The sequence below is a fragment of the Diprion similis genome, chromosome 11 (assembly GCF_021155765.1).
Source record: "Diprion similis isolate iyDipSimi1 chromosome 11, iyDipSimi1.1, whole genome shotgun sequence".
NCBI lineage: Eukaryota > Metazoa > Arthropoda > Insecta > Hymenoptera > Diprionidae > Diprion > Diprion similis.
The window spans coordinates 9,471,481-9,493,997 of NC_060115.1; the positions used below are offsets into that span (position 1 = coordinate 9,471,481).

The window sequence follows — 22,517 nt, forward strand, 5'->3', positions numbered from 1 at the left end:
TTGTTAGTTTATACTAAGGCCCTTGTGGATGAAAGATAGGATCTGCTTCTGTGAAATAAACTATTTTCACCGTTGACGGTTGTTGCTACACTGCTGTTCAAACCTCTGGCCATCGTCCATCTCTTTAATACACCCACTTCCGGGGAAATGGGGAAATCAAAGCAAGGATTTATCACCAACGACCGAATGGAGTTATTAATCAGTATTGCAAACACACTGTATGCAGAGTGCTTGTTCTTCGATATCGGAAGAAGAGTGATATCGGATTCTCGGAAATTTCATTGAGACAACGCACGAAGAAAACTGTGCAAAACGATGTAAGACGTCGGAGTAAAACCACCGACTCGTAAACACACGTTGCCAATAAACCAGGCAAGAGATTCTGTTGAGATTTACGATTTAGTTTCAAAATTAACCGACAAGTGGCGAAATTCGAGACAATGGCTACTTCGAAGTTGAACAATCATTTTTCGAGATGTGAGATATAAATTTTTTTTAAACTACTCATCCGGAAATTTTTTCATAGCAAACAAATTTCTCACAGAGAATTTACACACACACACACCAGTTGAACAACATGACTGTTTTCGTTTTTTTTTTTACATTTATTTGACGAGTATGGCAATGTTCGCCTGGTCAAATAATCCGCCACATCACGTGCACGCGTTTAAATAAACTGTCTTACGAATATTTGTTGAAAATATTGACTTTCGATGGAGTTCAGTGAACCTCATTTGACGGACTCGATTCAACCATATAAAGCGGTCTCAGTACTGAAACCAGTCTAGGTAACAAAATTATTAAGAAGCAACGATGAAACCACTTTAATATTTCCGGCAGCAAAAGAGCTAGAAATTTTTTGCACAATGACAACAATCTTACTATATCCGTGACCGCGGATAAATGAATTGCCTTAAGTCAGAGAGGATATTATTCTTCAGAATATCTGATCAAATTACTGGATAAGCGAGAATTTGCTGCTCAATTTGTCGATCAAGGATCAATTTATATTCATGAATATCAGACGAATATCAAATTTTATCGAATCCCTAAATAGCCTTTCTCAACAAGCATTGAGTATAACAATGAATTTTATCTAGATCATGGATCATAAAACCACAGCAAAAGAACAGACCAGAAGCGATTTTTCCAATTAATTGAGACTGAGATCAACGGATAGATCCGCAACTATCGAGTTGAGTAACATGGAAATTGTAGTAACTAACTCAGTTTTAATCCGAGATGCAGGAATACGGTGGTTATACGATTACCACGAACCTGTCTGGCCAGCGAGACGAATCTGTGGCAAGACGTATAGCGTTACACTTTTTTCGTACCTCACCTCTGTTTGATCCTAAGGCAAGAGTATTGTGATCTCGTACAAAGAACAATAGCTACGAAAGTATAATTGGAGAGAGAAAAAGAAAACATGACAATTTCAAATGTTAAGTGAAACTCGACACGCGGCTATTTTTATTTGTTCTATTTTCGACGTTTTCTTTCTCATTCTTTGTCTCTTTCCTGCGCTTTTTGCTCAACTCTACACCGTTCGACGCCAGAAAGTGTGATACAAGTTGAAGCTGAAACTCGGAAGTAAAACGGTCGTAAATTACGGAGCCGATTACAGATCATCACGCAAGACCTTCGACGCAGGCACGGTACGTTATACCTACCTTGCACTGGTTATACTCAACCATCGCACCGTACCTACAGGAAATGCCGATGTTTTTCGAGGACAAGCAGGAAATCCGTGATCCAACTTTGTCACGCCCCGCTTCTTCCCAGATTGACTTCAAGTTTCGTTTCAGCTTCACTGGTCTGCTGTAAATACTTGCCTGAAAGCATCGTTCGATATTCCTTCTTCCGCAGACAATAGCAAAACACTAAGCTGTACAGCAGAATCGCAGTTGGAAGTGACTTGCACTTGGTTTCCATTTAAAATATGCAGGCTATTCGTCAAATAATTGTAGTGCAGGGATTTGAAGAATCTACTATTTTCAAACGATCACAAAGCTCTGAAATTCCCTGGTTTCTTCACGCAAACACATGACTGTCCATCCATAAATTGACGGTGTTTCACATACGAAACATTTTTTCCATTCATGTTTTTCTTAGAGTCATTAATGGGGATAAAATCAATGAGGCATGGTACCTTTTCCATTTCACAGTGGTAAACCACATTACTTAATTTGAATGTAATGTTGACTTTAACGACAACGCGATGATAAATGGTTAATATTTTAGTTTAGTTCCTGAGAGCATTGCAGATATTACGATTAAGGAGTTTAGCAATTTTTTACAATCGTTTCAGGAGCTCTATATCGTTCGAAAAAATTTCGAAAATCACTTCCAAACAGCTCTGCATGGCGTCTCGAAGGAGTCCGGAAGAATCTTTAAAATGTCATTAACGAAAGTATCCTCGGGATGTTTTGGTCTCATTCAAATATTCAATAAGTGATTCAGTCAGAGGTGTGAAAACGTCCTGATGGTGCGTATTATGTGTTACGAAACTTCAAACCCCTCCAGCGCATCCGCGGAAACAACGTCAAGACATGAATGACACTAGAAAACGATTACAACTTGTTTTTAAAGAGTATTCAATTCGAAGCCTGGACGTAAACAATAGTCAACGGTTAGACCAGTTCATTGATTCTATAATAGATACATAAGAGCGTAGCTTTGAATTTAAAATTTCAGAGCAACACTCTTTGCAGACGTAATTTTCCAGTAAAGTAGAAACTTGTAGGTGCGCATTGATAAGGCGCGATTATAGTTACTTCATCACATTCGATAAGCGTGGTACAAGGTACCTTAAAATAGGTATTACCCGACACGGAACTCCTTCGGAATATTATCAAGTGCCATGATTTCGTTATCGCAAGGTAAAGATAGCAAGTGTTCGTAATTTTCCGAGCAGTGTAATATAAAAGGCACGTGGCTCGCCAAACAAACTTATTGTTAGCTGAACGAAACGGTACTTAATGTCACTGATCATAAAACTCTGGAGACTGTCGACGAAATGTTAATTTAGCGTGAAGGTACTCAAATATGGGGTATAATGCTTTGATTATTCCTCGTTGTCTGCAAGATTCTGATCGGAGTGGTCTTGTCAAGTGGATTGTGATCTCGCAGACAAAATGGTACATTTAATAGAAGGAAGTCAATCGATAAGGAACAGGTACTAACTGTACCCTATCTTAGATAAATTGATGGCAAGGAATATACTCGAGAAACAAAAATATAAGGCGACGATGTATGGTCGATTGTACATACAAACGAATTGACGTAATTATACTTGAAATGTATTTACGGAAAACGAGCGCAAGGGGAGATTAGACCTGAGGAATACTCATCGTATCGAATGACCACATCAAGCGACGAGGTCATTTTGAAAATATTTTACAATTTTACGAACAACGTTGTAAATGAAAAAATTGATAAATACAGAATTACAGGAAATGGAAAATAAAGCATAAAACTCTTTGGTCTCATATATAAGCGATAATTAAAAGAGTGCGAACTAGTAAGTTTTACCTGTAATATAGTCTCGTTCACCGCAGTAAGGCTGGTATTTTTCCCACTTATAGTTTTTTCATCTGAAAAAAAAAAATGGAAAAATTGTTATTGTTGAATTTAGAAACTTTCAAAAATTCTTTAAACTAACACGATGTTGTAAACTTCTCGAGGTTATAACAGTAAAAAAACTGAGTTATCTTTGACATGACGTGAAAAAAATTGTTTAGCAAAATGATTGAACAACAAACGCCTGAATAGTGACTCGATCTCAAAGTTCAAAACAACAATTGATCTAAAAAAATCGCGAATTGGATCTAGTTTGACATGGATTTGACCTATGTTAGTATCTTCCAAAGATTCTCAAAATTTTTTTCGCCTTCACCAATACAAGTGTTTCTTTTTTCTCTTCATGTCTAGATCTATTATATAGTCATATCAATAGCATGTAGCGATCGAATTGATATGCGGAACTGATACTTTCCGTTCAGTCGATGCATAATAATTGCGAGTAGTATTGTGACCAGGGTATGATATGTCGATAGCAGAAACCACATTCACTTCTGGTATGGCTAGATCAAACCTAGCATGTTCAACGACGGAAACAATATACAAAAATTCTAAGCTACGATTCGTTGGTATATTTATCTTCAGCTCTGTTATTAATACTATCATGAGCACATATATGTATATATATATATATATGTGTATAGCTATATAAATAAAGAGTTAATTACGTTCTAAAAATATAATCAGTGATATTGAGCAATTTCTTGTTTTTTACGTAACCGGACTTGTTCGAAATGTACGATATTAGACGACGATTAGACGAGGATAAATTTGCCGTTTTTGTTTGTTTCTTTTTTTCTTCTTGTCTGCGATAAAATTTTTCGGTCACGTTGTTTGTTCGGTGATTATTTTTCGTTTGTTCTCTACTTGTGGAATCATGAGAATTATATTCATTCGCATGTGGTAAACACCTGGTGGAACGCAATTTAATCACGTTTTACGGAACAAATTATAAAGATAAAAGGGTATATAACAAATTGTACAAACAATACTAAATATATACGACAAAGAATGATAATGATGAAATGGTCATGAACTAATTTTGTAAAACAAAACACGCAAATATATATCTAAAAATAAACGATTACCTTTTATATACCGCCGCGGAAAGATAGCGAAAATCCGAAAGTGAATGAGGAAAACAACTCAAATTATTATAAGCTTGATTCATTGCTTTAAACCCAAACACCGTCACATTACATTCAAGGCTTCAGTTTGCAGAAGGAAAATAGATAATTTGCCTCATCTTTCACCGCTATTACTACTCGCAACGAGAGATTCGCGTGATAATTTTATTGGTCTATTGAAATTAAACGTAAAATGCCATGGCGATACTATTTTATCATAGATTTTTATTTACAGACGAATACTCTTCGACTTACGAAAAGTTTCTTCTAATAATTCTTACCCGAATACTGCAATCTGCACTAACCGCGTTGCAACAATCAGTGCAAACAATGTGAAAAATATCATCAACAATATATACGGGAAAGCGTTGAACGCTGTACTAAATTTACTTTCATTTCTGATACAGTTTATCAAGCAGTCGTATCACGTATAGTAAATAATGCTTACCAACGCTTGTTGCGCAAATGAAACGGGAATTACAGCAACAGTTCCTGAACTTGGTACCACCGGGTACTGACAGTTTTCTAAATATAGTCACATCCTTTTATTACCCCATTGGCTTACAATCAGTAATAATGTCCAAATAATATCAACTGCCGGCAAAACAAAAATTTGATGCTTATGTGGCGGCGATCGGTAGTAAATCTTATTATTATTATTATTACGCTCTTTTCTTTTTTTTTTTTTTTTTACTTTTATAGCCTGATTCTGGAGAGAATTTATGTTCTGAAACTTTCGAGAGGGTTCAAAGGAAGGACGTCCATGATATTGCTCGTGCAGAGGTTTAATGTCAGGGTTCATCAGCGAAGGGTATATGGTAAAATGGCGTCATAAAGAAAGAGCAACCCAACTCACACCATGACACCAATAATCCTGCCCTCTATCCTAAAATATGATATAATTGGTATAATGTAATGCTATAATGGTTATAATAATGAGCACTCGATGCGATACACCGAGTCGTTGAATAGCGACTTCTATTTGGTTTGAGTGAATGAGTACACTGGCTGAATTGGCCACAAATATATATGTATTACGCATACGGATTCTTGGCTCTAGGCCGTGAAGCATCGCCGACATTCGAGCTTTTTTAGTGAACAGGTTCGCGTATCTGCCAACGTTTGGCATTTTCCACACACTCGTTTACCGGTGTAAGTGAACCTGTCACGTGGGGAATTGCAGCATCGTTAAAGTACGCCGGTATTTACTCAAGAATCATTAACCAGCTTGTGGATCAATAACTTCATTTCCGAATCGCGTCACGTGCGAGGACAATTATCTCATTTTGAAATAATTGATAATTACATACGCGGTTGAGAAAAAACAAGTAGACAGACGTCAGGAACTTTGAATCACGGGTTTTGAAAAATATTATCTATACTATGTTCTATGAAGATGTGAAGTGTGTGGGAGATTCTTGAATATGAGTGGGACGAAACAACTCTTTTATCAGTTACACGTTACGCTTCTACTTTTTGCGATCGGTTAGTGGTTTACAGTTTGGCACCAATTCTTCAATAAATAGTTACAGGGTTAAACTGTTTTGACGAGACTGTTGTTAGTGATTGAAAAACGGGAGGCAGCGACATCACCGTTTCGATTCTTTCCAGAAACATCCTATATACACCCGTATCATCACATATATATGATCTCCAGAATGTTAACCGCCTGCAATCCAATTGACGAAGTGAGTCAGCTTTATATACCGTACGAGTGTTGTATAACAAAATCTATGTAGGTATATAGATTCTGCTGACACGTGTTGACCGCATAATTTGTATAACCTGTACATCGCGCTATATGACAATGTGTCATTCGATATGCGGGCTAATAATAATAATGACAGCAAAAATTTTATTCGAGATTAACTAACTTGACTTGAATGAAACGAATTGGATACGAAAATACGTTCAGTTGTAGTAATCGCGAGAAGCTAGTAATCAATTTGATGGAGTATTACAGAGTCATTTTTATTAACATCTGTACAACCAATGGCAACGATGACGTCAAAAGTCATCTTTATGCAGCGTTAAGCAGTGTAAACGGAGGCGTGAAACCCGCTTTTGTGTTGTTACTGCAGGTGAATTGGCCCCCTTCATTAAGCGATCAAGCTAATGAAGATTTAGATTAATAAAGTACCTAAACAGCAACGTCAAGTTTAAGTAGATATAGATCAGTGAAACAGCAGACGATTCTAACTTTATGATCCTCGCAGGTCATCGGGACTTCGTTTGTCGTACTTTATCAGAATTGACGTACGATTGCGAATCGCAAAATCAATTTTGAAAAGGTGTTATTTTGAATAATTGATCTGTGAACTGGTCAACACGTGTTCACAGCAAAAGCTATAATGTAGACAGTTGAAATCCTCTCCACTGACAGACTCAATTCTATGTGTTAGTCTAGACCGCGTCAGACTTGTTTATAAATGAAAGATTTAATTACACAAAGTGAAATTAATTACATCTGAGTGTATTATTCTGTGTTTAAAAGAGGATTTTTTGAGGAAATTGTCCATTGAAATGAATTCATAACACTTGTGACATGGAATTTAAGTAGAAGGCGGTTTAGCTTTTTTTGGATTTATAAATTCACCGAACTTTTCTTCATGCGAAGTTTGATAAAAATCATAGAAGACGTTTCCTCGTTGAAAGTGACTTGACCGCTATAGGCGTCGTCAGGAAAAAGCCAGGAAGTCACGTAGCTGATATGAAGAGAACGAAATGAGTCATCCGTGCAGAAACTGCGTTCCAGGTATACACTATCCATAAACCAGACTTCTTGTCTTCTTCCGGCTGTTTATAAGAGAGATAGCTTATGTAAGCGCGTCCCGCGGCATCTCAAAGCTTCGAGTCAAACATCCAGCTGATCTCCGACGCAAGTTGTGAGATCGACGGTCCTAGCTTGACCTGGTTTCAAGCTACAAACATTTTTCATCTTGAGTTTACCATCACGTCAACCACAAAATGCTCAATCAGACTTTCTCAAGGCCTTCTAATTTTTTCAATCCATGAGGGCTAAATCATTGGACAAAACTATGGTGATAATGGATGTAGACAAACGCGAAAACAAATCGTATTTTAAACTAATTTAAGTATTACTTGAAAAAACATTCATCAAATAATGGTTAAAATTCATTGACAATCATCATGTAAGCAATCCATCGATCGAGGAAATCGTCTGTCTTGATCTTTGAACACGCATTTTAAAAATGATGATCTACCATCAGATATTAATGTTCCATCGATTTCCCACATCTTTTCATCAACGACTATTCACCGTGTATTAAAAACTTTATTATTCGTAGTGAACAATGATCGTTAACATCACACGCGATTATACTTGCAGCGTTTCTCAATCATCGACATAATCCCGGTATCGATAAGCTAGAATCGAAGCTACAACTACAAATCGAAATGAACCTAATCTCTTGGTATCAAGATGACAATAAATGGGTTCTGAAGTAGAACGAAGATAAAATTTTTACCCGAACATGTTCAAAAGCTTGTGCTCTGCCTTTACGAGGGATGTGCGATTTACTTTTCGTATTACTCATCGCTCCTCTTCGTAAGGTCTTCGCCCGAAGGTTATTCAAGAGGGATTATTTTCTCAGGGCAATATCGAGCCCAGAGATTATAAGACTCGTGGCTAGTCATTCGCGTGGTTTAAATCGCGGAAGATCGCTTTCCTGGGTCTCAGGCCAGAACTTATATATATACTCTGATAAGTATTTGCATTCTCTTGAAAAGAATGGCTAAAAATTTTCATACAGTATCGTATGGAATGGATATCCCTTCGCAGTACGTGGAAGATCTAGTACGGATATTCTAAATCCGGGATTGAATCGATCGTCATATCGCGGAAAAACATCGTCCCTTCGACTTTCCTACATCCGTTTTTACGTACTTTAAGCTCCAGCCTTCCGGTTTCGCCACGTCACGTCACGTCACCGTAGTTGTTTGATGATTGAGGTTTTTAATTTCCTGTGTTTCATCATTGACGTCAATTCGAATTTAGGCCTATAAAAATGGACTTTGTGCCGCGTTACAATTACGTGCATACCTCAAGGCATTCCTTGTGGCAATGGCGGTGTGAAAAACAGGGAAAAACGTCAAATTTCATTAGGCGGATATAATAGTTTCGAAAAAAAAATTAGCCGGCCAAACTTTTTGCGATAAGTTTTTGCAAATAGGCATGAAAACGAAATCGATAATATCTTTGGCGGAATTGGCTATTTCACGATGATTCTTTTTCAGCAAAGAAGACATTGGAAAAGAATTGAAGTTTCTGACCCAGCTGATCCGATTCACAAGAACCGGTCTTTATTCCATTCTTAACACGCCAGCGTATGGGATAAGCTACTTTTATTAGACGTACATACGTTATTAATTGTAAGCTAACTCTAGAGAAGTATAAAACTGGAATTTGAGGTCAGGCTTCCGCACAACGCAATATGTGTAATGCCACGTGTTATTGAAATGTAAATACACAGTTGGTGTGAGCAGAACGGGACCATGCACGACGGTCGAGATGGAAGGTGGTGATGAGCAATGTCGAGTGATGGGAAAAGCACGGAGCGAAACCCTCGAATTTCATATATTTGCATAACTGTTGACGTCGCACTTATCACGGCAATTATTTTGCAAAAATATTTCCTACATATTCTGAAACGTCGATCACATATGAAATTCGTTAAGAAATTCTCGTGAAACTGAAAGTTAACTAATCGTAGAATTTCACGGTCTACTAATAGATAACAATGAACGACTCTTTCGAGCAGTTCGAGCTCTAAGAATATCGAAAATTTCCACTAGCATCGTTTGATCTGATTCCTTACGACAACAGCAAGTTCTACTTTAACCGTAGCTATAATTATTGGAGACGTGTTCCGAAATATCTGGAATTTAAAACAAAGTTTATTTCAAAAGATATTATTCGACTGTTTGTAAAAATAAATAAAAATACGTCACTAAAAGTTGAATAAATATAATCTCCGCAGCTTAAAGTTGGTATTATAACCTCTATAAATCATGCCAGAGTGTCCCGATTTATGTCGATCCAATATCCCCGGTGTGTGTGTGGATCATCTGTTATTTACCAATACAAACCTTGTCTTCAATCAATTGCTCTAAATTTCAAAAATAGCAAATCTATTCGTGGCTGGGCCATTTCTGTTATGGATTTGCATATTATAGTTATATATTATACTAGACTGCGATGACATCACTAATCCGCGATGCCACTCCCTCAAAATATGAAGAAAAAAACAAAATTGACACGGTCAAGCCTAGATTTATTAATAGCTTTGTCAACGAACGTGCAATTCAGGCTATCAACATCGATGTAAAAAAAATTTTATGAAATGACAGCAAATCGAATGTTCTCGCTTTTCACAAACTCGAGGGACGTCGTTCTGATTGGTACATATAGGACTTGGTGATTCAGCACGAGGAGTGCGACCAACGACGTTGACAAAGACGTGCTCGACTAGCACGTGGTGACCGTCTGCCACATGCCGTAGATTCGTGCTCGTGATGACGAACGAGCAGGCAGTTTAGCTCCATAGGAGCTCGCTGGTTTTAACAGGTTCATACCAACGTCAACAAAATGATTAGCACGCCCCCCCAGGAGTCGTGAAGTCTGCAGTGTGATCGACATTGCGCAATCAATTTCGGGCCCATACCAAGAACTTCTTACGGCAGTAGATTTCCTGGATCTCAAGATGAACTCCCTGCATCACGATGATGCCGGTGATGATTTTACACCAGCAGAATTGTCAATTAAACTAAATTGAGCGGCGTGTCTATGAGGCGAATTAACAGTACACGGCGAATATAAATTGCAAACGGTAAACCGCAATGTGGTCCAAAAAAGGTCGGGTTAGATTCACAACTTGGCTGTCCAGTAACGGCAGGTTCGTTTAATATTTCGTTTTTCCCCAATTGTCCTCACTCCTTTCCTGAAACTGGATTTGTTGCATCGAATGTGCGAACTGAATGCCTAGGAAAAACGCTCGAGTTATTCAAGCGGCAAAAACCGTTTTGTTTCAACTTATATAGCTCAAAATTTAAGTACCATGAATTAATTTCCCACGTTAAGTGAAATATTCTCTTCCATCTTTGCGTTGCGTTTGTCTTTCGTAACAATTTGAAATCATTCGAGTCAAATTTTTCCAGGTTTTTTTAGTAGGCAATCGGATTGCACAATATGAGTCAATCACTGTTTTTCTACTTAATCGTACAGAGTCCTGCCAATTAGGGTAGACCGTCATAAAATTCGTTTCGCTGCCTAAGGCATGGCATTAAATGTACGCTAATCGTTATCCAGATGGTCGAGATGAAATTATAAGTTCTGTTTGTTTCTCATTCGGGCGGGTCGATAAAAAGTAAAAGTACAGAATCGTGAAATACTTAGTAAAATCGGCAGAAAGATTACTTCTGTTGAAATATATGGAGGTAGGTATAAAAGTGCATTTTTTGCATTGAGTAAGTGTCACCTCGAGGCAAAATGACTGTCTAAAGTCTAGAGTTTTGACAAAGTACCGGAAGGTGACGTCAACTTTTCAGAGTCCCATCAATTAAAAACACGTGGAGGTGTATCTTCATATCCTGGCCATCGTGCAGATGGAAGAAGAAACGTGGAATCGTTCAGGAAATGATCTTGTTTTATCTCGCTTACATTACATAGACTAGATTGCAACTTTCTAGCTTAGAAAACAGGTAACTAAAACATATTAGTTGTCACTGTTTAAACAAACGATTTCACTTTTAGCAAAAGAAAATTAACACGTGTGAATCTGTATTATCAAATCCTGTGGAAATAATTTGTCGAGACTTTCACGGGCTGAAAGTTTTTTTTATTTTACAACATACCACATCCTTAGCTAAACTATACTTCTCTAAAATCGATCCTAAGTGTAGTTACTTATAGAAAATAATCTAGAAAATAATCTAAATATAGAAAATGAAGAATATTGAAAAAAACGGATCGACATTCTAGGCAGTTCGTTGTACTGTTTCGATACCATACAAGGCGTAAACTATCTACAATGACAATTGTTGCAACACTGAACTAAACTTCGTACTTCGGCAAAAACGAAACTGCCGAACCGCTGTTCGGATATTTCTGAATAAGAACCGTCTCAGAGAATATCTTACCGTGTTCAGACTTCCTGATAAAGCTCTCCCACTTCGAGGTCGAACTTAAATTAGTACCAGCTAATAATCGACATGGCGGTAGATAGCTAGTTGTTTTATGATCACTTCCTGAACTCTGAAAAGGTGCGAATTGTTCTCCCTTCGGTGAAGACTCGAGTTAGCGTCCACCTCCTACATGTTTGTAATATATTATACACACTTCATTATACAGGCATGTGAATATGAAAATCTCTAACTGAGTTTGTAACTCATAGTTATGTAGTAAGTGAATTATATAATCAGTTTGTATAATAATTTATCCTTGGCATCGATTATTCCGTTGATCATGACTGTATACCTGCCTTTACAGTAAAAACAATCGATTAGGTGACATCTGAAATACACGTAGTGAAAATTTTGCAAGGGATTCCCTGCAGGAGTATTCCTATCGGCAAAATTCTAGTAATTTGTTAAGTACTCACGTTATGTTATTACAACGAATTTATTCAAGAATAGCAAGAGTAACAATTTGTGTTCAGATTGATGATTGCGTGAGGAATAATAAGAATAAACAAGTGAGAACGGCGAGGAATTTCAAAATTTTAACGATCGTTAACTGGTCAGATTTTGATGCGAAACCAAATCTAAACGCAACTATCAAAGCACACAATTTGGATAAAAGTTAAGCAATGATTATCGCAAAAAACGTCAGGTTAAATTCAAGATTGCGGATAATATTTTGAAACCTAGACTAGCAGCAACCCTGGAGAAAGCATCATTCTACCAAAATCAAAAGCTCGTGAGCTTCTTTTACGTACTTATAAGACACAATGAACGAACCTTGAACTCAGGATCAACTCCGACTTGATCTCGGATGATTCGTCCTTCGGATTTTCTGTTATGTGTTACTACAACGGCGTGGGATAATCTCCATAAAAAAATATCCGTACCAGCTGATCCGTCATGAGATTTATCGATGGGCATGATATTACAAAATCTGTCTCAAAGCCATCAAGCTGTCGTTACGATTACACAACGCGATCGTAACCGGGAGGAACTGTGCAATAGTTATAAAGCGTACATTAAAGTGAGCAAGAAGCTGGAAGAAGATTGCGGAACACCTATATATATATATATATATATATAACACACCGCACGTTGCAGTATAGGCATACCGATCATGATCGGCACGGATGATGCAGCGCCGATAATAATTGAACAATATGTTTCATAAGAGAGAAAAGATGATCGCCGTACTGGTGTAGGTATCCATTATTTAAGTAGGACAGAGCGCAAGCGCGTATCATAACCACCAGAGCAAATCTAACGTTCCGCAAGAGGTTTAGAGCTGCAGGAAGTTTTATTATCAGGTCATGCTGCAGCTACAAATGAATACCAGTTTCTACAGGCTTAATCATGACCTGTTTCACATCTGCAGAAGCTCGCGTGGCGGATTATCCGTAAAGCAAGACTCGTCTTTGAGGTGCTTATAAAGACGCGTTGTACACCTCGAAAACGCGGGGATGCAAAACTCCTATACCGCTCAAGCGATCAGAGTGAAACTTGGGCAGTTAACGCCTTATTTTGGCAAAAGGTGGAGCGACTTTTTACTTTTTCAAAATTTCGAAAAAAATTTTAGAGATTGGTTACCACCCACAGAAATTGGCCAAATTTTCACAGTAGCACTGAATGGATCGAACTATCCGGTATGATGCCACTCGGCGGTGATGAAACAGACATTTTGAGCCCAATCCCATGAGATTTGATGGTGAAATGACGAAATGGCAGCTGATCTAGATTTCGATTATGAAGAACACCGAAATCTCATTTTGGCGACATTTGTTACCGACATTACGCGCATGCCGGTAATGTATGCGTGTAACGTCGGTAAAAAATTACCGGCATGCGCGAAAGATCGGTAACACATGTCCCCAAAATGAGATTTCGGAGTTCTTCATAATCGAAAACCAGATCAGCTGCCATTTCGTCATTTCACCATCAAATCTCATGTGACTGGGCTCAAAATGTCTGTTTCATCACAGTCGAGTGGCATCATACCGGATAGTTCGATCCATTCAGTGCAACTGTGAAAATTTGGCCAATTTCTGTGGGTGGTATCCAATCTGTAAAATTTTTTTCGAAATTTTGAAAAAGTAAAAAGTCGCTCCACTTTTTGCCAAAATAAGGCATTAATTGCCCAAGTTTCACTCTGATCGCTCGAGCGGTATAGGAGTTTTGCATCCCCGCGTTTTCGAGGTGTACAACGCGTCTTTATAAGCACCTTAATCGGGAAATATGAAAGCGGTTATGCCCAAGATTGCACCGGCTAATGGCCGACATCGACACTTCGACATCTTTCAATCAGAGTGAGCTAATCGACAAAAAAGGCGAAATGATTATAAAAATGGCCTACACGACTGTGTTCATTGCGTACTTTCAATGGCTCTAATCTCTCCACGTGATTCTATTCCATGCAATGTACGCTGACGAAAAGATGATAGAGTAGTCGAATGTATTCTTAACATCCTCGTGCAGAGGTAACTTGCCACGAATTGCGTAAAAGGTCTGCCACGCCGAGCGTGCATGGCAGGTTCGTCACCCGAACAGCGCAGCTGAAAGTGATTGGATATTCAGGAATATTTCTTGACCATGCCGGGCACGTGGGAATTTGAATATCGCGGAATAGTGGGGATTATATTTTACTCCTGACGCGTATCTATTTGTTGACATCGCAATAGCGCTTTATAGACAGAATATGCTAACGACGTTCATCAGACTAGGACGGACGCGTTTCTCTCATTTGGAACATTCCTTGTTCCAAGTTCCAGGAACCTTAGTAAGTATAATCGAACTATATGTATGGTCAGACAAGTTGATTGGAACGCAAATACAGTACTCTGACAATGAGTTCTCTTTACAACTGATTGTTGAGCATGAAAATTTGCTCGAAATAATTACGTATGCAACCAACGTGGCAACGTGTTGCCAAGCTGCAGAAGCGAAACGTAACATACTAAACATCGTTCGTGAATTTTACATGCATCCGGCGTCATTTGACTCGAGGCCACCTTCGGAAGTTCCCCTCTCTAAGTATGATTGCACAATCGTGAAAAGCCACGAATCGGGAAATTGATGTTTCTCTCCTGTATTCGACATACTTGGTTAAAGTAAAATACATTGTCGCTGATATTTCACTTCGTGTCGAGGAATCGCGAGAAAAATATAAAGAGAACACATATGGTACCGTGTGCATCTAGAATCTTCTGCCCGTATTTCGGAATTCTAAATCGCACATTCTAGAATGTATATCTGATCCGTTATATTCTGTGTAGGTGACTAATGCTTAGCATCGACGCTTTGACGCGTCTCGATCAGGTTCATCTACGAGTTGATTCTACACGCAGCCGTTAATTTCATATTTACAGAAATCTAATTGTTCCGGTCTACGATTAATTCAGTCCATACGTGCAGCGCACATCGATCAAGAATGATAAACCAGTCAAATATGTAGACATGTTAATAGCTCGCAGCAAATTGTCTAGAGCGTTTGCCAAGCATGGTATAATCTAGCTTATCAGGCATGCACCGACAGTAAGGTAGTGGACTTTAATTGAATTGAAGTTGTCGATGAATGTGTAATATAGCTTTGAGTTCTTGAGGTTATGATTGAAATGGAAATGGAAATGATAAATGATAAATCTCGCAATGCGCCTACGTCCGTGTATTTCCACCGCCTACAATACATCCAGTCTTATTACTTCGAGAAATATCAGTGTAATTATTCCAGGCACTAAACCAGGAATAATATGATACACGGTGGAACCGGTTTGTTGCAGAGTTTGTCAGGAGTGAAGCGGCCGCAATAGCAAGTCCGTGTCAGGTACCCAAGACTCCACCAGACTCGAAAGTCTAAAACTAAGAGTCGAGCAGCAGTCGGTAGACTCTAGTCTATGATTCGTATCTGTATCCAGACATAAGACGAGTTGCAAATTGTATATTTGGTCAAATACGAAACCTGCCAACGTAGGCAGCATAGGCATGTATGTACCTATGTTACATTTAAGTGCAGTTAGAGTTAATGATTAGAAAATACGTGGAATTTATGATACGAATCAGCATATAAACAGAATTTCTAGAATACAGCTTATAGATATAAACGGAGCAAAGTTTTTGGCAGACATTTGCAAATTAGTTTTACACAACTTGCTTATACTACGGACGCGATGATTTCTAGAATGTTTACTGGATTTTTCCTGTATACTTAACAGTATTTTTTTAACAGAGATCCTTGACTTTGAAACGTTCAAGAAAACTCATGTCATGTGAAAAAAAAAGCTTGCTAGTTCGATATCATTTAATTTCAAAATATATCAATCTTTGTCTGAGAAATTTGTACGTATATGTGCAATTAGTACAAGAAACCTAGAATAGTTAAATTTATTATTTTCAGCTACTTTTTTTTTATTCAAAAACAGACAATTAAGTCTGCGTAAAATTTTGTGAGGCATCATGACCTCCACGTTCGTTTCACCGAAAAGATAATGCACTTGAAAAATTGAAGCTTTTTAAAGTATGTCACGCATCATTCGAATCAAATAAACTACAGTGTATACTTTCTTCGGTCAACTCATATGCATGAAAAATAAAACATTGCCTTTCACTGCCTCTGTTTTGGTGAAATAGGACACACGCTGATCACGTTTTCTTAAACCAAGTACACCCGTGGCATTGGTGCAGGTAAAAGTGTTGAAAACAAAAGTTGTTTCACAAAGAGGGTTGGGTTCTACTGATTTTTCGGTAGTGGGTTCAAGCATACTACAGAAAATTTTGACTTTGTTGGGCGGAAGTAAAAATATAGAAAAATCCAAATATCGACGGGCCACAGTATCGAATTTTAAAAAAAGCGAAAACTTAATGCATAGAATTTTAAAATGTTAGAAGTCGAAGTATGGAGAAGAAAAAGATTAGAAAATCAAGAATATAGAATGTCAAACTGTAGAATCGTCAGAATTCCTCTCGATAATACAGAATCCTATACAGATTCTCGATTTTGCTCTTTCATGTTTTGGCCTTTCTATACTTCATCTTTCTGTACTTCAACTTTCTATTTTTTCAATTTTCTGTACTTAATTATCCACATTTTCAAATTCTATGAACAAAATTTTCGCCTCTATGAAAATTCGATGTTCTGGTCCTTCGATGAGTCAGCAATTCTAGTTTTTTACTTCCACCCACTTTGTTACATTCCAAATATATTCTAACAATTTTCATCTTCCAGAACAAACTTTTGCTACGTGAACGGACGTATGATTTTCAATTCAATAATTTCGTCGTATAAGTGTAGATGAATTTTTTTCATTTCTAAAAGTACGCACTAGATCATCGTTTCAGAAACTGTTTTTCGATTCGGATCGGAGAATAAACATTACAATAAAGTATAACATATCAAGTGTCGGAGAAATGTAGCAGTATTGAGTCACTGGGAAAACATAAGATGAAGAAGAAACAGACCACGTTATCTGCCACGCGTAAAGCTGTAAAAATTCATTATAATAATTCCTGAAAGTCAGCGTTCTTTGCGTAATTATATCACGCGATTAAAATTTCGCAAAATTTATTTTCAACCTTTGTGTCATTGTCTCCAACTCGCGTTTCACAATTTCGTAAATCGTCGCGTGATTATAAATTTAAATATACAATTGCTAAGATATTCGCACACACAGATATAACACCCGTACAGACGCTTGCTAACTCGCCTATATAACCGTCGAAGGTTAATCCTAGTTAATTTGCACGATGGCATTTCAATGACCCTCAAATAACTATCTACAATCCACACAGCAACGTGACAGGTTTAAGATCGCAAATGAAATTCCAGCATTCATTTTATCGATCAATAGACAGCCGTGATTTGCAAATAGGTAATATAGGATGAACCCTCATCGCTTATACAATCACCCAACGCTTTGTCGAGTGGATGAAATGGGCCCCGCAAGTTTTCTCTCGACTTGCTGTCTGGCTCGCAAAAATATAGGGATATGCCGAACATCACGACTTTCGCTTTCTAGGCTGGTGGCTGGTGGCTGTGGCTAAATATCGGATCAAACAAGCCAAGATTTCTCTTCCATTCTTTACCGTTCCCCTTTGTCACATTGTTCACCGTACTGTATCAGTATCAGGTTGTCCTTCGCACTGGCCCCCGTAACGACTGGAAGTTATACGCAAGCCTGTAACATTCGGTCGATTTGTTATTTACCAGAAACAAACCAATTGCTCTCCTTGTACCCCGAACAATTATCCTCGTCTCCAACGTGTCACGTGATAATATACGTAAAAGCAACTTGAAGCAAGCAATGGAAAATCTGATTTACTCTTTTAAGTGGACTGTAAAATTGATGGAATGGATGGAAATTGTTACTAGATAATATTGCTACTCGGTTCAACAAGAATTGTAACGGTGGTCTCCGTACAAAAGACATTTCAGAGTTGAAAACAAAGTTTCGCTGTGAATCATCAACGTAACGATGACTGATAACCGAATCAGAAATGAAAGTAATATGGTTACGATACGTTAATTCATCAACACTTTCGCGAGCATTGAATGTATGTTTCCAACTGTACAAACAATTGTTGGAGACTGTTACTACACAGCAACTAGCCGTGGGAATCGACTCTTGTTAGAAACTCATTCAACGAACTGAAGTAACCGCATCTAGCCTTGTTAGGAAGAGTTCAAAACAGTTACTCAATATCCAAGCATTCGGAATAAATAAAAACCCGGAGTGAAGAACACAACGAGAACCAAAGGTGAGGTTCACACCGAATCTGTAACGTCGAGACACCGTATAATTCAATCTGAAAGTATTCCAGATGACGTCAACCAGTCATCCAGTCGGCTAAGTGAAAGAAAGGAGCTAAGTGAGCAGACCTACGATCGTCTGACATTATTACTCGTGACCCAGGTGATGTTGACGAAAGGATTGATGAAAGAGTACAGCCTACTACAATCATTCGTCTATCAACAACGTCACCAAGTCTGCAGACCGAAGTCCCGTTCTCCGGACGCTTTAGAATTTCAACTCCGCTAATTATTTACACGTTCGTGTGATCAAGTACTGTTATGAAGCGATTAGCAGTACGAATCACTGCAGGCTGTTAGGAGCCAGAGGCATATTAAGATCAGAACTAACTCCTTCTCCGAGAGATCGATAATTGATTAGATCAAACGTTTAGAAGAATGCAAAAGACCGGAGTAGTTTATGTCCTTCACACTTTTGAGACGCCAACCGTGTACATTTAAAATTTGTCATCAAGATCCATTTGCGGGTATCGAAAAGCACTGTGTCATCGTGTTCCCGATACTCGACTGACATTATCTTGAACCGGTATACACTCTCGTTCTACAACTCTTTATGTCACATGCGTCCAAGTCCTGATTCTAGAGGGAAAAAAAAAACTATCATACAAACCTAACGCACACCTTGAATTTCAAAATGGCAACACCTCCTACAGTCGTTATTCTTGAAAGCGTGTAAGTTTGAAATCGAGATTGCGAAATGCTTTTTAACAACTTTGCTTGCAGTAAGCGTCATCAACGTTTGAAACACTTCCAAGTTTCGTTTGTGCACAACTCAAAAGGCAATGAATCGACCTCTGCTTGGATAGTTTTCTTCTCTTTTATTGCCAGAAAATTTATTGGTACAACTTGAGTTTATAGTTCACATACAACGAAGGCTTTCCTCTTGTGAGTTCGGAATACAAAAGGCTTCTGAAGCCACTTTATAGTATCGAACAAAATACTCGCAAGCCGTCTCGACGGACTGGCGTCGAAGTGTTGAAATATTTTTGTTTTCAAGGCAACTCACATGGTGCTTGTCTGCCCGCGTGCGTGCAGATTAACACGTATGTCACGGCGAAGCTGAGAGTTAGTAGACTTTCGATCGTTTCAAATTTTCAATTGGTTCACTTGCTACCGTGTTAGAGTGTAATTTTTTCTAATATAGCATTATCAAGTAAGTAATCTTGTTACGAAAACGTACACAAGATTTTCCAAATTTACATGGAATCGGAAAGTAGCTAAAAATTAAGTTTTTGCTGTCTGTAACTTGTTATTATAATTTTGTCGAGACATGAAAATATTTTCTGATTAATATTGATCAATAATAAAGATAAACTTTGCATTAGATTGGCTGTTCTACTTTATCACGATATTTTCGTCCCCCTTTCATTATCTGTCTAATTAACTTGCATCGCGCGATTTTTCCGTCGTATAAAGTTCTTGATGAATTGGATCGTTTAGAACGATTTGAAAAACATCGTTCAATCAATGGCTATATACACATATACATATATATTAAAATAAAAAAAGTCTGCAGGTAAACGAAACAGTAACCTATTACAATACCTATAAGTAAGAATATTTTCAATTCAACTATACATTGACTTGTGTGGTGAGAAATTATAAGTGACAACTACACAATACGAAATGATTAATAAAAAGATTATTTTATTACTCGACAGAAGAACGTGGAATATTACAGTAAAAATATCAAAATCCTAGATAAAAGTTAAAAACGATTATATATAGTATATTTTGACCGTCGCCAGTAACAGTTCATTTTTTCTCTGAGGCTGGTGAAAACTATTTCAGTATTATAGGTAGCTAAAAAAAGGAAATGCGACGTATTCCGAAATAACTCTACAGGAACATTTCGTTATTACATTATACACGTATAAAGTGGATGTTTCAACGAATGGTCGTGAAAAAAAAAACCAAAAGAAAACTGTTGGAAAATTACTAATTTTATATAACATATAAATATCAAGGCTATAAAAATCGCCTACAAAGCGACGCCAAGAGAAGATTAATGCTTCGGACAATTAAGAAAAATAAATATAAAGCTAATCCTGAGGCGATTGTTTGAACTACTCAAACTAAAAGACAAAGACGTGGGAATGTCAATTCTGATTGACATTGGCCGGACAAAAGACTATTAATTATTATTGTCGCCTACACGTAAACGCGAGACATTCGTTTCCCAAACTTTTGCGAAAAATACGACATTGGAAGTTCAAAAATAAAGTTCGTACAAATTGAGGAACTAAGATTACCGCTTCGCTGAAGCAGAATAATTATAGTACTTCCAATAAAAGTAACGAGAAAGAAGAAACTGACAAATCGAATCGAAAAAATGTATCGAAAGCTTACTGTTAGGTGAAAAAATGACAATACATAATACTTTAAATCAAATTTCCACAAAGATTACAGAATTTAAGGTAAAGTTTTCCTATAAAACTTTTTCAATTGCTGTAAAAAGTAATACTACTGAAAATTTGTATTAAAAAATCTTACGAACAGAATCTACATTCTGTGCAAATGAAATCAATCAATTGAACTGATAAAAAAAAAACCATGTATTTCACAAAATTGGAGGTAGAACTATGAAAAAATCTAAAACAAAATCAAAAAAAAAAAAAAAAAGAAAAAACAAATTGTAACCACACTATCCAATACTCTGGTCATTGACGAGGCAAGGTATTAGCTTAAGTCTGGAAGTACTTTAAGTCCGTATTGACACCCGATGTGTAAGAGGTCCGCACACAGGTAACACAAGGACTAGAGACTTAAACCGTACGTTCAAAATTACTTTCTCAAGCGTGTTTTTTTTCTCTCGCCCGAGTTACAGTGAAGGGGATTTGAACCTGGGTCTGCTCGCACGTGGGTCTCACGCGATAACCGGAGGACCAGGGTCTCATGCTAACGGGGAATGGTGAATTCAGGAATAAGTATGTTATTTCAAAAATCAAAGCGATTTTTCTAACGTTTGTTGTAGTTGTTTGATGAAGAAAGTGGAAAATTAAGATTAAGTAATTAATTACTCTGCACTTATGATTGAATAAGTATAAGATAAATGAATGAAACTGTATATTCGTTTTAATGTTATTTAAAAAATCGTGTAGCGTTAGTGGTGCTGTGAATGTTGAGGTGGAAAGTTGGATATTTGAGTTTATAAAAGTAAACAATTTCAACTGCACACAGCTGCTACGATTTTCAATTTAACTTTAAGCGAGTTTCTTTATTCGGAAAATGGGTTTATCTACTCAAATTCTGGTTTTGTTGTCAGTTTAATTGACTAAAATAATGAAAATCCAATTTTCATGCAATACTGAATATTGATGTCAATTTTTAAGAAAAAAAAATTCTCCCCGGCGGGGAATCGAACCCCGGTCTCCCGCGTGACAGGCGGGGATACTGACCACTATACTACCGAGGACTTGAAATAATGCCTCCTAACAAAATATTATGAACTTAAATCTCCGTCCATCCAGCCACTGTGTCATATACTGATCCAAGCCAGAGATTAAAACTCGCAAAATTTAACGAAAATAAACGTTTTTATGGGTTTTCTTTTATTATCTCTTGGGACGAGAGAGTGGGAAGGAAATTAATTAATAAGCAGAAAATAAAATAAATGAAAACAAAGCAAGACTTGAAAAATTCATGGTGAAAAATAATTGGCAATATTCATTAGCTCTGCATGGAATTAATTTACAAAGACTTCGGTCGTGTTAATTGTATCGTTGCTAAAAATAGGCAAATTATTTTTAATAAAGATTATAAATAATATAGTTAAATCAAGAAAACAATGCAATGTACTGTTCAATTAATGT

At 37.4% G+C, this 22,517-nt stretch overlaps 1 non-coding gene across 1 annotated transcript; it reads right to left on the reverse strand.

Moving 5' to 3' along the window:
• Window positions 1–22,048: 22,048 nt before the first annotated feature.
• Window positions 22,049–22,120, reverse strand: Trnad-guc. The gene has a single exon. It is a non-coding gene; the product is annotated as a tRNA-Asp (tRNA).
• Window positions 22,121–22,517: the final 397 nt, after the last annotated feature.